Here is a 16,084-nt window from a genome sequence, read left to right as displayed (position 1 = left end):
TTTTAAATTTGTGATGCGGCTTTTATAATAATTGTAATCGATAATATTGAGACGATCAATTTCTCACGATGGACTCTGCACCAGTTATGAGCAGAATTTAACGGCGACATTTCTGCACCGTTGCAGTGATTTCATGAACACACATAAACATATATGCAACTGTGAAATGAAATGAGAGAATGCCTTATTCCCCACCACCAGTGTTCGAATTTTTTTGATGCTCACCGTGTGATATCGGCAAAACGGAATGATTTGCTCACAAGCCGACTGCAATGTCTGACATGCGTGTGGTATCAGTATTTTCTTTGAATTCGGTGGGGTACGGGGGGTGGGACATCTCTGATATGAAATATGATACGGGAGATGCGACTGCTTCAGCAGCGGTTCGCAATAGCAAAAAAAAACCCGCACACATCAACACATTCCTCCAATGGCAGCGACCTTATAACATTTAACATGTATATGATGTTCGACGTTTCGGACAAAGGGGCTTTAATAGCACGCGTGATATGAAAGATGGTAAAAAAACCCCCATCAATGAATGAGTTAATATTATTAGAAACTCCTTGCTGGATTAAGGCCTGTTTCACACTTTTTTGGAGGTATTATGACCACAATTATATTGTTTAATTAAAACTATATTATTATCAATCTACCTCCAGATGAAGGGCTACTCACTTGACGACCGTAATGTAACTACAATTTGAATAGTGTTGTTACATTACGGTAGTTGTATATTTTTACGTGTCTGTGTATAATATACAAACTAACTATATATGCAACGTATCGACAGCCGTCTATATAACCGTGGCAATTTCCTCTTGCCAATGATGTCACGGAGTCTGTTTAAAACACGGCGCGTTCCGATTGTGATATTGTATTTATATCGTGCCGTATTACAGAAGTACTGTATCGTGTGACAGTAGTTATACAGTACTTTACCGCACCTTGTAACGAGCCATCGATTTATCATCGATAGTTCAGCTCACGATCGTACGCGTGTCGTGTAAGAATCTATGTTATCGAATTGTACAAATGCGTGACCTTAAATTGCAAATGCGACATTTGGAGGCTCATGACGCGCACGCTCCGAACGGGACGTAACAAGTTTGGGAAACGATAAAAACGAGTCGATAAAAATGTGACATGACGGATCGATTATTAAATAAAACTCTAGTGTTTGTATCTATCCGTGTGTTGTATAAAATGAGGGTACACCGCAACCGCAACCGCAACGCCGCTACGATTCGCTGCTCTTGCAAAAAAAAATGTATAAGATTGTTTTAAATTAATCTAAGCGCAACAAATCGATTGAATCGCCGACGAGTGATGGCTTTTCATCAATTCTGTGCCTCCAAACGATAACAATGATCACTTGCCGATCGATGTTTCACCAGCGCAGAGACGTGCACACACGCACACATAGATACTGTAACGCTGCAGTATATATCTATACAGTACTCCTCGTTTAAATCGAATGCTCGCAAGTTTAAACCACGATCAAGTGGCCCGCCCAGCCCACCACGACCATCATTTCTCACAGCTGATCTATAAAAATAGTACCGTGTCGTGTTCTGTTAAGTCACTAGCGGTTTCAACCACTACCCCCCCCCCCCGTCGCAGGAATGTGGAATTTCCAACCCCGTTTTTTGTCGCTCAATACGGAGAGACTCCGAGTTTTTTTTTTCACTCCACACGAGAAACGCACGCGGTTGGGGATCTCTTTTAAGTTTCGAGTCATTGAAAGTGTGGTTTGATCACAAGGCGTGGGGGTGCCTTCAAGCTAGCAGTGGATTAGCATGGCTCCTCGTGACACTACTAATAATAACAACAACGTAGTCGGCCGTTCCGAGGTGGAACTGTTGGGTCACGTGTCGCAGGTGTTTTGTGCGATAAAAGTCAAAATTCGCCGTTTCTGGGGGGCGGGTTTTGTGACCCGATCTAGCCCCGAGAGTCTCTTCACCCCCCCCCACCTTGCCCCCCTCTAATTTTTAATTCTTCCTGCGCCTGTGCGCCGTTTGTTCATGCGCCAACAGGCTACATGTACAGTCTGGTTTTTTGTTGTGTGTGTGTCAATCCACCGCTGGATGTGTGGGCCTCTCCACGCCACGGCGATCGTGCGGGGTTAATTGACCATACTTCACCACGCTGGTCAGTGCTGTGTTGGCGAAACAGGTGCCAAGAGCGGGGACGGGCATATTAGTTTTGCTGAATGACCGCGGGGTGGACGCGTTGCTCCAGGGTCATGCGAAACGGGCCCCAGGTGCGGTGCGGATTTCAGGATGTCGCTTTATTTTTCGTGAGCAGGCAGAAATATTTCATTGCAGTTTGAGTTTGCCAGCGGAGCGTTTTTGATCCTCGACTTTACACTCCGTACGACCCGTGACCCGCCACTTCGAGCCGGTCCGCATACGACGTGGTTCCCTCGCTGCTGTGAGCGTCTTAGTAGTCGCACTAATCGGGTACTAGAGGCGAGAATGTGTATTCGCGCAGACAGCACTGATGGTTCTAATTCAAGGGCATTGGGTCACTTACTCTGAACTGAAGTCTGTGATGTACACGTGTTATGTGCGTCTCGCCAAAGGTTATTTTTTTGAACGTTCTATTTCACCCTCGGTAATCAGATGGTTCCCTTGGTTCCTGATCGACGTCTACGCATTTGTGCCTCCCTAAGTCGGTGGTACCGCGCCAGTGATGGAGAGGATGGAATGCTTTCCCTTCGTAAATGTTGCCGGGGGGGGGGGGGGGGGGGTCTCTGGGAGCCGTGGCATCTTTTCAAACGAAACAAACAGAAGTCAATAAGCCCAGACAAAGATATTTCGCTTGTCGGTAAACCTGAGGTTGCATAACTTTAGCGGTTCCAATTTCTTTTTGGCCACTAAAGGTGCATTCGATAACCGTTTGCAACGAGTGGATTGTCAAATAATTCACGCTTATTCGCCAAATTAATACATTTGTTGGACTAAAGTCTAACTACTTTTATGGACTAAAAATCACCCCAGGGAAAATGTTTTTTATTCTTCTTCCGAAGTCTCAAGCGCAAGGGCTGTATTGCAATTAGTCTGGAGACTCGAGAAAGCCTTTCTTGTGTGAAACAAAGATGGCATTGTTATTATTAAAGTATAACCTAATTAAAATATGATTATGCTTCAACTGATGGAGCAGTCGGCGCAGTGGTTATCGGAACTTGGCGCATTGAACAATGAACCCAGCGTCCAGAGTTCCATTTCCCGGCCACGACGTCGCCAGTAGCGAGTTAATTCCGAACCGGTCCACCCCTCCACAACCTCCTTCCTCATCAACCCACAGTGACCAGCGTGGTGAAGTATGATCAAACAAACCCCCTTTGAGTGACGCGGAGTGTGGAGGGAGGGTCTTGATCCAGCAGTCGATTGACCGTAACATCAATAACGGCGCGCCAGTATGGCAGGTGAGCTAAAACATCACCTGGCGTAGGGATTTCTGTGGATGGAAGCGAGTATTCTTCACGAAATGCAGTTTTCGTCACTGTGGTGTGTAACAGACGCGGGCGTGGCGCTCATTGTTAAGACCACCCCCAACAACGGGAGAGAGAGGTGAAGATTGAGTTGAAGATGATTTTATTTGCTGCACGGATGATCCCGTTCAGCCAGTTTTACGACTTTTACAAGGGAGATATCGGGTCCCCGTGAGCATGGCAGCAACAGAAAGGAAAGACGAAGCCCATCGATATCGCAGAGGACGAGTTGCAGGTAACCGAAGGAATATTTGGCTCAAACTATGTCGGAACGAGCTTTGCTTTGTGAAGAAATGTCACGGTACAGAAATAGTGTTTTTCTTCCCCCGTTCACACGAATCTGCGTCCTTTTTCAGTGACTTGGGTGGTCACGGACGGCCTAGAATGTGTCCACAACTCGACACGTTCATCAATAAGCGTGTGGCCTTTAAACCAAAATTACAAGACGACGTTTCGGCCAATGGCCCCTTCTACAGGTAGTCGACCTTTTGTCAAGTTTGGTGTACCATTGTGAAAAGTCACGGGTTTCCGATGCGTTGATTAGGTTATTCGAACCAAGCGCCGCCCTTTGGATCAAAAGTTGGAAAATCGATCTGGTGTGTAAATGGATAGGTGTTGTATATATACATATACTCTGGTTCTTTCGGTAAAGTCACGTAGGTAGAAGAAAAGTAATCGTAGATCACGATGTTTCGATCGCCACACAAGCAGCCGTCTCCCACATGAAGAAAGTTGCTTGTGTGGCGATCGAAACGTCGTGATCTATTGATTATTCTTCTTCTACCTACGTGACTTTACCGAAAGAACCAAAGAGTATGGATTCCTGCAGTCACGAAAGCTTCGGCAAAAAAAGCGACTCCCACTTACTCGATTAAGAAGCAAAAACAACGAGATGGGCGATTTACCGTTTGAATACTCGAGTAGAATTCGTTCTCCGACTTCTTTTTAATGGGAGACCCAGAGGTCTGACGCTCATGTGGATTCAGCGTGGAGTGGCCCGAGATGAACTCAGCTGTCTGTGTGGCAACGTGGGGGGGGGTCTGGTTTGTGGCTGCTGCCACTGTTGGGGCAGTGGACGGGCCCGCAAGCCAGGGTTAGGTTGAGGAACCCCTTTTTGTAGTCTCGTACAACCAAGTGGCATTGGAGGCTACGGTAACTGTAGTTTACCTTGATAATTGGTTTTTTACCCTTCTATCTGGCAACAAAACTGACGCCTTTTTTTCTTATCAGAGTTGTGTTTTTTGTTTGCAGTATGACTGCAGGTATTGTGGTGTATGCAAACATGACTCCTTGTAAAAAAGGTGTCAGTTTTGTTGCCAGATAGAAGGGTAAAAAACCAATTATCATATTTTTTAACTGGCAAATGAGGTTCCAATGGTGTAGTTTACCTTGTTTGTTTGGTAGAGGTGACGATGACGGTGAACCAGTTCTAACACTGCAAGTGATGGGAAACCGATGGGGCAGGAATTGTACAAAACGCGTTGGGCGCGATGGTGGACCCATCATTGGCAGATCCAGTTGGCGAATCCCATGGTCACGATGGGATCGCCTTTAGCTGCCCGATATAAATAGCTTTTTGATGATGACTGATGTTGACCTTGACGTTGGAAATGACCTTGGCGATGGACACACGCACGGGGTGGGGTCTTCGGCAAATGTTCGGTCTGATGTTCTTTCATGGAAGGAACGAGGCAGTTTCGCCAACGATACACGTAGTTTGTTTGTCTATAAAGTTCGACTCTTTGAGTCTTATTGGGCGTTGTTGAGTCGTGCAAACGGCCCCTGGATGTGTGAGTTTTAGGTTATTTTATGTTGTGGATACTCACGAATTTCAGGTGGTTCACGCGTGTCGTGTTAACGCACGCGAGGTCAGTTGTTCTTAGCTGGTAAGGGTCTGTTGTTGTTCCTCCTCGTTGTTGTTGTTGTTGTTGCAAAAACCATGGCTGGTTTGGTGTCACTTGGGATCGGCCGTGACCCAGAAGAAGTGGGCAGAGTCGAAGCGCTACGATTTTCGGGGACGTGGCCATTTAAAAAAAATGTGTAAGCTGCGTTTCGTTAATGCGCTTTCAGGCCTTGAGATTCGGTAGCATACCTATCCGCACACGTTTTGTGTCCTACGGTAACAGCCGTCATTCGCCGTGAAAAGACGATGACATCACCGAGGCGCTTGTGTGCCAGGCTAGGTGCAGTGTGGGGGTCAAGCGAAGTGTCTTTTCGAAAGGCTGCCTGACGAGGTCGGGGTAACAGCCTCTGGGGGTTTGTTATGAGTTGCACATGACTGGGATTACTGGGAAATGCGCTTCTCATGTTTAAGTTGTGTATCAGTTCGGTGCTCTGCTCGCTGTTATGAGCGTCGATCATCCGCTCTCGAACGTTGTCAACGGAGGGCGATTTCCTCCAAATGCCGAGTAGCGTCCTTCACAAACCTCCCACAGAGGATCGATATTAACACCACCACTGCCATTATTAAGCGTGACTTGTAGCAGATGCATTGCGGGGGGTGCAGGACTGACTCGTTGCTGTTGTAATGTCCATCCGGCTGGTTGGGAAAACTTGCAGCGACAAAGGCACGGAGTGCGTGTATGGCAGGTGCTTCTGAAAGCGGATTGTGTCGTTTTCTGGCGGAAGGGGGAGCGTGCAAGCACCCTCCTCCACTACTTCGTAGCACGCCTGTCCTTGGTTGCCCCCATTCCCAGAATGTGTGTGTGTGTGCGCTCGCTCGCTCGTACGTACGGTGAGAGCGTAAGCGCTATAGGTCGGCTTCTTGGCCACGTATTGGTACCTATTTGCAGGCTACTGGGGAGACAAAGGTGGTCGGGCGTGGTGGTTAGTCACCGCCACCCCCATCGTGTGCCGTTCCGGCCTTCGTAGGTGCTGGCTAAGAGCGCTTGCCCCAGCAGTTAATGCTACGAGGGTGATCTTTGTCTTTGTATAACAAAGTCGGGGGTGTAGGGAGCGGTGGCGCTGTGGTTAGCGCGCTGCGCTGCGACGTAAGTTTGATTCCCGATCGCACGGCTGACATCGGTTGCGAGTGCCTGGCACCTGTACCGGTCCAGGGTCGCATTCCCTGATCACATCGGCGATGGTCAGCGTGGTGAAGTATGGTCATCGTTGCTCCCCCCCCCCGGCCCCAAATAATAGACACGGCGTAGTGAGGCCTTCATTCCCAGCAGTTGATAAATAGCATTTCTAAAACGAGTACTTGATGTAAAGATGAAAACGTCACCTTTTTACTCGTCTCCATGTATTTGTTTATTAGTCTGTTGGGCCGATCAAGCGGCGCGTTTCGGATACGGAATTCTCCAAACGCGTTCAGATACAGTCTGTACCGTCAGTATACAGTCTACACGGCAGGGTTTCTGAATGTGCCGTATGCACAACTTTCATCTCGGACATCCGGGGGGGGGGGGGCATGTGTCCAACTGAAACGTCGGACAAACGGCGACCTCGGTTCGATTCCTATCCGCGAACTATTGACCGCACACACACAATGGTGTAAGATTGGACACATGGCCCTGGGCCTCTCCTCCTCGTGTCGACTTCATCGACGTTGAATGTCTGCTGCGTTGTCACCTCGGGCACGTCCTGGGGAAACACTCGGGGGGAGGGCCTTAATAGGCGCTCGCAAACAGCAGCGTCTGGCCTCAATCAGTGTGAGGATTTGGTTGGGTGGGTGGATGGGTAAGTCGCACGGTTTGCGAGCGCGTTTACGTGTGAAAGTGGCCATGATTATATAGACACACACGTGGCGGGGGGGCAGGTGAGCGTTCCGTGTCTGCTAACGCGCGGGATCCATTCATTCGCTTGCGGCGAGTTGCGATCGCGATTATTATTATCGATCTCAAAGGTTTTGTTGTTCGTGTTCTCTAGCCCGCGGTTGTCGGTCCTGGTTGTGGTCGCGATCTGAAGCGGGGGAGGGGAGGAGGGTGGAAAGAGTGGACATGCCCCACTCCAAACCACCACAGCCGGTCACAACCATCACCACCACCACCAACCACCACGACAACCACCACCACCAACCCTTTCCCGATCGCCCCCACTGCGCCTCCACTCGCGTCATTACGGCACCTCTGCTCCTCGTGAATATGAAACGTGCACCGCCTCCAATGGCCGCGTCGCTTTGTGGCCGATGCGAGCGAGCGAGAGAGAAGGGGGGGGTGTAGTGTAGAGATGCTGGGTGGTTGTGTGTGTGTTGGGGGGGGGGGGGTCCTTTCTGCTGCTTCGTCCGTCGTCCCTTCTGCCATTGGAGCGAGGGGGGAGGAGTAGTGGTGTGGGGTGGTTCTCTCTCTCTGTCCGCTCCGGACACAGCGAGTTTTGGTGGTGGTGGTGGGTGGAGGGAGTTGGTGGGTTGACTCGGTAGGGTTTCTGGGCAAGGCTCGGGGCTTCTTCTTCTCTCTCTGTGTGACGGCGGCGTCACTTGTGACTTGGGGCTCTCAGGCATTGGGAGGAGGAGGAGGTGGTGGTGGTGGAGGAGGGAGAACGATCTTCTTGGGAGGAGGAGGCTGTGGTAGCAACGTGAGACGCAGCGCCTATCGGCTACAATAACGGGTCGCGCTCATCGGATGAGAATGAGAGACACGACGTCGTCGTTGCGCCGTTTGAGATCGTGGGTTTAATGGGAGGGGGTATGTATGGCCGACGTTTTAAAAGACGTGGTGTCATTTTGCGAATGATTAAAGCGTGAAATGCGTTGCGTCAATCGCGCGCTAGTTTGGCTGCTTTATCGGTGGACGTTTCGTTGGGTCGCAATGGAAACGAGGAGAGAGTCACGAATGCAACGGAGGCGTGCGACGTTTTTGTGTCGAGTTTGTTTTGTTGATGGAAATGTTGTTTAGCGCTGTCGGGCTAATTGTCCCCCGTTGTTGGTGTTTTGAAATGAGTGAGCGATTACATTCTCGGCGCGCACGTAAAGAAGTGCCGATGATGATGGTGCTGTGGCTTGCGCGTTTCTTTTTTTTAGAGAGAGATCGGATTAACTTGTTTGAAAAGAAAAACACGGATTCGGCTATAGCTTTTTGTAATGTTTTGTTCGTACCAAACCCCCCCCCCCCCAAGTTAATACGAGTGGATTTTTTTTTACAAACACGCGTAATTCACACCGAAGCAGCAGTAGCAGCGGCGGCGGCAGCGGTGTCGCTTCGGTCCGTCCCTGGCCGCTTTGCCGTTCCGATTTCGGCGCAATATCTCTCGCTACGATTAGCCGCGAGTGATACAAAGACGGACGGATGACGACGACGACAAGAAAAGGGGGTGGGTGTTACTCGTAAGCTCGCCCGACCGACTGTTCCATGTTTTGAGTCTCTGCGCTGGTCTCCCCCCCCCTCCCCCCCACTGTGGCTCGTGTCCTATTGCTAGAATTTTCTGATGTATCGATGTGTCGATGCAGCAGCCACCACTGGGGGGGGGGGGCTTTCTCCCGAGGCCCCCCGACGTTTTCAGGGGTCACAATGGGCTCCCCCCCCCCCCCCCCCGAGATGTGTCGTTTCGTGCTCTCGATTCAGCCGTCAGCGGCCAACCTCGGCGCGTCTTTAATTTCCGAGGGGTGTGGCCCATTGTGTGGATTTCAAACAAAAACAAATCTGTGTCCTCGTGGTTGTTGTTCTTGTTGTCTCATACTGGTTGTTGTTGTTGTCCGTGCCGCGTGTCTCCCCCCCCCACCACCATCATCACCCAAGAGTTTTGGCCGCAGATGTCGCCGCCGCTGGCCACCACCGCTACCACCGCCGCCACCACCTTCATCGTTGTCCAGTGAAGTGAGTAACACACGAGAGAGACACGGCGGGGACCATGTCGTCATCTCGCCTTCTCCGCGCTTTGATTGTCACACGTAGCGCGAGCGTGGCCACGTGTGAGCGAGGTGTCTTTTTTTTTTTGAAAGCAAATAAATGAACAAAAGGGCGTCGCGGCCGCCACCGCGGGGTTTTGTTGGTCGCTTTGGCTGCCCACCCTGCCCCCACCCCCCTGCCCCCCAGTCCCCACCCCCCGCCCCTCCAAGCTTCTCAACCCGACCTGACCCCCCCCTCCTCTCTTCTCAACCCCCCCCTCCTCTCCTCTCCCAGCTTCAACCCGACCTGACCCCTCCCCCCCCCTTCTCTCCCAGCCCCCCTACTTAACCCGACCCGGACCCCCCCCCCCTCTCCTCAACACGACCTGACCCCCCCCTCTCCTCTCCCAGCCTCAACACGACCTGACCCCCCCCTCTCCTCAACACGACCTGACCCCCCCTCTCCTCTCCCAGCCTCAACACGACCTGACCCCCCCCTCTCCTCTCCCAGCCTCAACCCGACCTGACCCCCCCCCCTCCCAGCCCCCCTCCTTAACCCGACCCTGACCCCCCCCCTCCTCCCCCAGCTTCTCACTCCTCAACCCGACCCTGACCCCCCCTCACTCCTCAACCCGACCCTGACCCCCCCCTCCTCAACCCAACCTGACCCCCCTTCTCTCCCAGTCCTCCTGCCTTAACCCTACCTGACCCTGCACTCCTCTCAATTAGCCCAACTGGACAACTTCTCTCCCCCAGACAAACCCCCCTCATTAAGCCGGCCTTGCCTCTAACTAAAAAACTCCAACACGTTCAGTTCGTTAACAGCACTGTGACCCTCAAATGGGGGGGATAAAAAAATTGGAATGATCGGTGTCGTTTCGGGCATTGGTCCTCCTTCATATCACTTAACTGGAGGCCAGAGACACGGAGTGCATAATAAGGGTGGGACACTGCACTTATGAACACAATGGGGTGAGTTAAGGGCCTTTATTTTGGGCTTAAGGTCCCGTGTTTATCGGTTGCGGTGCCCGTGTTGAGTTGGGGCTGCTCAGTTGATGAAATTATAAGTCGCTTTTGAGTAGAAGAGGCGTTTTATTTAATCGCCTTCTGTCCAAATAACGTTTTTGATTGTTCCTAATTTGTCACGAGCACGCGCGGTTATGCACCTGATAGCTCAACTGCGTTTTATATCTGCTGAGAATCGAAGTCGTGAAGCCATAGTGGGGTTGGCACCCCGGTTAGACTGCTGTGGTTTTACCATTAATGTAAAAAAAACAACCCTTGGTTTTACACCCCCCCCCCCCCCCCAAGAGGTGGTGACGTGTAAAGATGAAGTGGTTATTGTTGTTGACTGTTGGGTTATTTTGTTGACTCGTTCTTTTTAAATGTCACGTGTCATTAATGCTTGGTGATCTCCACTTCTTTGTGAAACCGATGGAATTAATTGTTCTGTTTTGTGCAGTGACGATTTGAGGTGGGCATTTGTTCTTGCTAAATGGCATTTAAAACGTAGAGTTGCAATGATATAGTTTAAACAATTTAAAACAATTGCAGAATATCTCTTTAAAGTTGAGATTATTGACATTGAGATTCTAGCATATATATGTAACTAATTCCGCACGTATGACTTGTTTTTATATATCTATATATAAGACAAAAAAATACGGAAAAGTCTTGTTTGACCCACCCTATATTTACTTTCCTGGCGCAACATACATTGTGATGTTATGTCCGTATTTTTCCAACCCCCTTTTTTATATTTGTGTTGTGTGAGACTTGAAACTAGCAAAAAAAAATGTTGCGAGGTAGGTGCAGGCCGTTTCTTTTGTGTTGAACATAAATGGGCAAACCTGCCCACTGGGAGTCGCGTTCAACGATTTGATTTTTTATTTTGTTGAAGCTCCACAGCACAGCATTTATTTATTAATTTACATGAACATGCCGCATTGTACCATATGTGCAGTAAGCACCACGGCCCTTTGTCAATCTGCTGTTGCGTGAAGGCTTCCTGCCCCCCCCCCCCCATTTAAATGTCAAGTCATGGGGGTCATTTGACCATGCTTCACCACCCTGGTCAATGTGGGTTGGAAAGGATAGGGGAGGCCCAGGATCGGTTCAAATATCACTTGCTAACCCGTGTGTGTGTATACTATATATATATATACATACACACATGGATGTGTGTATGTATATATACATACACACACAAATATAACCTTTTTATGTGTTTCTTTACTTGGTAATTTGTTTTGCGGTCACGTGGACACAGAGTCACCAACTCCTAACGAGTGAGGAGCAGCTAATAATTAAACCTGCGTGTGCATGGACTGACACTTTTGCTCTTGCTAGCACGGTTGTTCTGGAAATTTGAATAATTCTACGCTTTATATACAGACGCACAAGTTGTGAACTCACACATTTTGGTCTTTTTTTTAGAATGCGAATGAGACCTAAAAATGACCTGATTTATTGTATTTAAAATAACTTTACACATCCGTCAATAACACTGCCTTGAAAATGAAAAGGATGTAATAGTGCGGCGTTTTGCCTGTCGACTTTTTGAAGGCGGCGTGAATGACGGGTGTGACTTTGTTATTTGTGGTTGTGCACCACTGCAGCAGCAGCAGCATCACAAAAGAATTGTCTTTTTGGCTCTCTTGACCGAAAGCTGCTTGGAAAAATAATGTAATGAATAAAAAAATCTTTAATAATAAGATTTGAAGGCAGCCTTCAAATTCTCGCACGAAAGTAGTGGTGGTGGAAAATTATACAGTTAATTTTTTTTTTCAAAATATATTTTGGGTTAAACTGCTGACATAACGATCTGACCACATCTGTCGTCTGGCATAAACTAAAAATCAATAACGAAAAATATTTCCGTCGTTTTAAACATTGCATGACATACGTTGCAATGCAATTTAAATATAGGTGTAAAAATAATGAGAATTTATACCACATTTATTTTCTATACAAGCCAACAATTTTGTCAGATCTTTTATGTGGCCCGACGCCAAAAATCAACTGCGAAATAATCAAATTGGCTATGAAAATCTACTACGTGTTAAATTAGGAAACGTGTCATTCTAGTCAGCCGGCAAATTGATCTGAGGAGGAAGGCGAAAGAGAAACCTTTGAGATGCCAAATGCACTTACGGTTGATTTCGTTATCCGCGGGCGGATTTTTGGGGGTTTGCGGATTAACTGCACTTGAAAAATAATGACGACATCACAAATTATTAGGCGCTCCTCAGTCCATCGGGGGCTAGTCATACCTGTGGCCCGCGTGATCGCAAGTGAAGCGATTGCTTTCATTACTTTAATCTCCGCGTAGGTAAACACTACGGTACATTGTATAGCCTAATTTATAAACCTTGGCATTATGCTGTGTTTTGGTTAACCTCTTACCCCGCCACCAACGGCCGCCTCCATTGCTGTGGTAATCAAGAGTTTGAATATGTTAGTAAAGTTTATCCATGAAGGATAATAGTTATTTTGTAAAGCTGTGAAATGCAAGTATCTCAAAGTGCTCTCGGCGGTGCTCAATGAAAAAATTGCAGTAATTTGGGTAAAATAGGCGAAACTGCAGCTTACACCGCTGACAGCCTAACAATAAGCATGTACGCGTGTGTGCACGTGGAGGCCCGTTGGGAAATCCACACCTTTTTGAACAAGAGGACTCTGACCCAGCGCCTGGCACTTGACTGCGATGAGACAAGAAACTGCCGTGGTGGCCATCTGCAGTAGAAAACGCCTCCCGCCCTCCCCAGGAGCCAAATATGGCCCAAAACTTCATTTCAAACGGTCCGCTGCTACATTGAGGGGTAACCGCTTCGAAACGGCCTGCCAAACGATGTTTATCCATCGCCGCAAGCAACTTTGTCGTTCGTCTCGGGCACCAGCTGGGGAAATTTTTTCTACCTGGTCAGAACACACCTCGGTCACTTCCGTCAACCTCGCAAGGGTCTCTTGGAGTGGCGGAAGTTACTGAGGTGTACGTGGTAATGGAAAGGATATTCTCAAGTCCAATTTGGCCCTCGGTAAAAGGAAACGTTTCCACACCTCTGTGTTAAGAGATCGTGATCGAGGCGGGACGCGTTGGCGTCTCTCTGGCCGTGTTTGGGTTGTTTAAAAAAAAAAGGGAGGATTCTCTTTCTCCGCCGGTTGCCAGCGTGTCACTGCTTGTTTGTTTATTTGCATCGCCTCGATGTTGTTGCGTAAACGGCGGAGCCGGAGTAGCAACATCAGCCGCTACCCCCCCCCCGGGCCCACGTAGTTCAGGCGTGTGGTCATCGTGAATCGGGCCTCTCGCTGCGGGACAATTGTGCAGCACCTCTAAAGTTACATGAGCATTGGGCAACACCGGATGACTTTTGTTGGCGTGAGGAACTTAAAAAAGTTAAAAAAAAATTTTTAGGTTTTTGGGTTGGCCTCTTTTCGTTCGTTCAGACTTCTCTTCCCAAAAGATTTTTGATGGAAGAGCAGTGACACACATTGACGTTGCGATATGGGAACGTTAAAATTGTACGAAACTAAATGTGTAATCCGTGAGAATTTTGTAAATGACTGAATATAACTTGGTAAGTGAAACAAGAAGTTTAGAAGCGTTCAAAGAATAATTCCAGTGTAATGTGCTGCTCAACTAATGCACAGTTTTCTATAAAACATATACATGTAAAATGTTAGATCAAAGCAAAATTGTGACTACAGTATACAAATATGAAATGTTGCAGCCTTGCTTTTGAAAGTTAGCTATCCAACAAAGTTCAGCTGCCAGGCCTCTCTAGAAGAAGTATAAACAGATGCGTTAAGCAATGAAAAATATATTTTTAATATTACGTTAATCTAAGCTCAAGAAGACTTGGTCTTTTGTTAAAATAACGCGACAATTTCAAATGAGAATATAATACCCGTACATCGGCACCGTCACCACCACCACCAAGCCTCTACAGTTTGCGTTGTTCGTTGCATCTTGGCGGTATCCTTTAAATTATTACGTAAAATAAAACCAATTGAGGACTCGCTTTGAACGCCGGTTAAGTTGCATCGTTTTTGCGTTGGACTCGAAAAAAAAACCTCTCTCGGCAAACGATTTTCTTTGAAACCCTCCCCCATTTGTAGGGACTAATCCCGAGTTACACGAGCATCGGGAAATGTGAATCGGCCGCCACGGTGCCACAACAAAACGACGTCAAAAAGAAAGTGAGGATGGAAAATTTCTTTATTTTTTTTAACCGGAGGGGGTGGGGGGTGAATTTGGCTGTAGAAAATTCAGGGCGAGTTTGGATTGAAGATTTGCTCCCCTGCAACGATGCTGATGACGAATCGGCTCCCGTCATTGTCTTTTCCCCATGACTTTTTTTTTCTTTTGCAGTCTCTTTTCACAGGCCAGCTGTCAGAAGTTCCTCTCCTTTTATTGTTCGTCTTTGCTCGCCCTGCACTGAACCGCTATTTTGCATTTGTCTAAAATCCGTGCGCACGTTTGTAATTGCGTCGTTCATTGGCGGCCCTCTTGTCAAGCCACTTGCTGGATGTCGGTCGTGCGGGGTTGTTTGATCTCACTTATACGAATGCATCCTGTATGTTTTAACAAAACTAAATCCACAAGTTGCTGCCGTCGCTTTCTTCACTACTAATGTTATCAAAAGTTGAAAGGAAGGAAATGGTTAAAGTAGTTCATTGGGAGACATGGAATTTACTTTTGAGCCATAGACTGTATTAGCAGTTGGAATGACATCAAAGCAATAATGATGTAAGGGCATATTCTTGGTTCTTTTGGTAAAGTCACGTAGAAGGGAAATGATAAAGTAATAAAAATATTAGACAATAAAATGATCACGACGTTTCGACTGCAACACAAGCAATCATCATCAGGTGTGAAATCCACAATTTTCTTGTTGTGGATTTCACACCTGATGATGGTTGCTTGTGTTGCAGTCGAAACGTCGTGAGAATTTTATTGTTTCATATTTTTATTTTATTGTTTCCCTTCTACGTGACTTTACCGAAAGAACCAAGAATATGAATCCCTGCAGTCACGAAAGCTTTAAATCAAAAGATATAAGGGCACTTGATGTCACTGAGATGCCCGATATAATCACAGGCAATAAAACCTTCCTTTTGACACTAACTTTTCACCATTACTCAATTGGGTGTGTACGAAGGTGTTGCAATACTTCAATCCAAACTTGGCAAACGTAGTTTAATTTCCAGCTGCAGTGAACATCCGTAGCAGCAAAGTGATGTTTGCGCCGGTGCTGGTCCTCATTTGATGACCAACCTGCACTTGGCAGCATGGCAAAGTATGGTCAGACAACGCCCCACAAACAGTCTCCCGAGAGACTGATCCAGCACCACAGTTGCCACCCAGTAGTAAAGTATTACACCACTCATCATTACGGAAACAAAAACCAAAGTCGGGGAAAATGTTTTGACGGGGCCCGCATGCTCTTTCGGTTTCAGCCGATGGGAATGCCGCTGGACCGTGCAGCGACCTTATCATCTGCCCACCCTGTAGGGCTGACTCATTGCGGCAGAGCGAGATGGCTTCCTGCAGATGCGTACCTGGGCAGTCGAAGACGTCGGTTAACGGTGAGAGACATCATCATCATCGCTACAGAACGACCGCTTTTTACCACCACTACACAACTTCACCACCACTACACCACGATCATAAATAGATTAACGCCACCACCAACAACAACACCACTGCATCACCATGACAATCGCCACTTACTATAACGAGCACTAATGCACCACCACTACTACCACCATCATAAGCGCCACTACTCCACCACCACCAACACATTAACGGTTACTACACATTC

General features: G+C 47.8%; 1 long non-coding RNA gene across 1 annotated transcript in view; it reads left to right on the top strand.

Annotated features, from left to right (window-relative positions):
* Positions 1–16,084, top strand: part of LOC133344016 (uncharacterized) — a 55,408-nt gene that overhangs the window by 14,552 nt on the left and 24,772 nt on the right. Inside the window, exons 2-3 of the long non-coding RNA XR_009755299.1 lie at positions 9,172–9,249; positions 15,720–15,848. This is a non-coding gene — a long non-coding RNA (uncharacterized LOC133344016). The remainder of the gene's footprint in view (positions 1–9,171; positions 9,250–15,719; positions 15,849–16,084) is intronic.

The sequence above is a fragment of the Lethenteron reissneri genome, chromosome 2 (genome assembly GCF_015708825.2).
Source record: "Lethenteron reissneri isolate LAM-NWPU_2019-01 chromosome 2, ASM1570882v1, whole genome shotgun sequence".
Lineage (NCBI taxonomy): Eukaryota > Metazoa > Chordata > Hyperoartia > Petromyzontiformes > Petromyzontidae > Lethenteron > Lethenteron reissneri.
Note: the sequence above shows the minus strand (reverse complement) of the source record. Positions and strands in the feature narration are given on the sequence as shown.